This window comes from Musca vetustissima, unplaced genomic scaffold (genome assembly GCF_032173495.1).
Source record: "Musca vetustissima isolate MV318-11 ecotype Yass unplaced genomic scaffold, APGP_CSIRO_Mvet_v1 utg93282, whole genome shotgun sequence".
Classification (NCBI taxonomy): domain Eukaryota; kingdom Metazoa; phylum Arthropoda; class Insecta; order Diptera; family Muscidae; genus Musca; species Musca vetustissima.
The window spans coordinates 95713-97706 of NW_026879559.1; positions in this window are offsets into that span (position 1 = coordinate 95713).

Below are 1994 nucleotides of genomic sequence, written 5' to 3' on the forward strand. Positions count from 1 at the left end.
ATACTGAGAAATAATTGATATTAACTATATCCATATAATAATATATCCTAACTCCATATAAAATCTTAATAAGAATATATAAGTAAAATAGTAGAACAATGATGTTGGTCCCAGCTTTTGGGGATTTTTTTGTGGATTTTAACATCTGTAAATAATAAATTATAAATAAACCAGTAAGGAAAGCAGTAAAGTTTGACGGGGCCGACTATAAGATACCCTTTACCACTTTGGCTATATTCAAGAAATACATCCTTACAGACCTTGAAGGACCATTGACATGAAATTCGACTAAGTTAAATATGTGATCTGTGTCTATATGTGAACCGACTTAACCCAACGATCAATAACCGAGTATATTTGTATAAAGTATATATATTCTTGATCAGCGTAAAATTCTATGACGATTTATGCAGGTCCGTCTTTCTGTTGTAATCACACTAGCGTCTAAACGAATTGATATAGATCGCCATAGATTTTGCATAAAGTTGTCTCTTTTCTGCAGGTCCGAAGATGAGCTTTATCGGTCCACGTACCAAATGTCTCCACTAAAAATTATTAATGTTGGTCCACTTTTTCGGGTAGCCCCCATATAGCGGTTAACCCAGATCCATTGAGATACGTTGCGCGTAATGTTGTGCTAATCGAACACACTTTAAATCGTTGGTGTACCATTAAATCTGAACCGATTTCAATAAAACTTTGCACATGTTAGTCTATACTAACTTCGTGCTAATCGACCTACATTTGCCTCTTTGGTGCACCATTTGCGAAAAATCGGACGAACATATATATGGGAGCTATATCTAAATCTGAACCGATTTCAATAAAACTCGGCACATGTTAGTATATCCTAACTTCAGTGCGTTGTGCAAAATTTCGTGCCAATCCGCTTAAATTTGACTCTTTGGTGCACCATTTGCTAAAAATCGGATGAACATATATATGGGAGCTATATCCAAATCTAACTAACTTCAGTGCGTTGTGCAAAATTTCGTGCCAATCGACCTACATTTGCCTCTTTGGTGCACCATTTGCTATAAATCGGACGAACATATATACGGGAGCTATATCTAAATCTGAACCGATTTCAATAAAACTTGGCACATCTTAGTCTATACTAACTTCAGTGCGTTGTGCAAAATTTCGTTCCAATCCGCTTAAATTTGACTCTTTGGTGCACCATTTGCTAAAAATCGGATGAACATATATATGGGAGCTATATCTAAATCTGAACCGATTTTTCCCAATTTCAACAGGGTTCGTCCCTGGGCAAAATAAATGATCTTTGCCAAATTTCATCTCATTCGGGTAATGCAACCTGCACTTTGTTTACAATTTGACATGGTCAGACGGACGGACTCAGAAAGTTATTCTATGCATATTCTCTTTTGCCTGTTACAAGCATATGCGCAAAGACATAATACCCTGTACCACAGTGTGGTAAAGGGTATAAAAATGTTCACAAATAATTAAGATAAAGGTATAAGAAGACTCACTTTGGGCGCCATATTTAGAAGATTTCCAGAACCTTTTGGTTCTAAAGAAATTGTAAAATATTTTCGTCTGATATTATGCTTTATGTATCTGCAGTAGATATTATTAGCAAGACGCACGTTGGGCTCCATATCTGTAATTATTACGTGTTTAAGTCTCTGAAGTCATAGATACCAACTCCATTTTTATCGTCCTTTATATTCTACCATGAAATACCTTCAGATTGTCTATTTAGGTCCTGAGGCCAAAATCCCCACGTAGGAGGCCAATTATAGAAAATATCCAAAGCTATTCTAGACACAGTGTGCCTGCAGAATCGTTTCTATCTTCAAAAAATATTTAAATATTATTATGTGTTGTCTGTGTCCGAAGCTAAAATGATAAATAAGACACATGTTGGGCGCCGTACCTGTTATATACCTCTACTATGCATGGAGAAACTCTACCGAAGGTTCGCAGTTTTCTATAACAACATGTGGCTAGAATATAGAAAAGCCCCA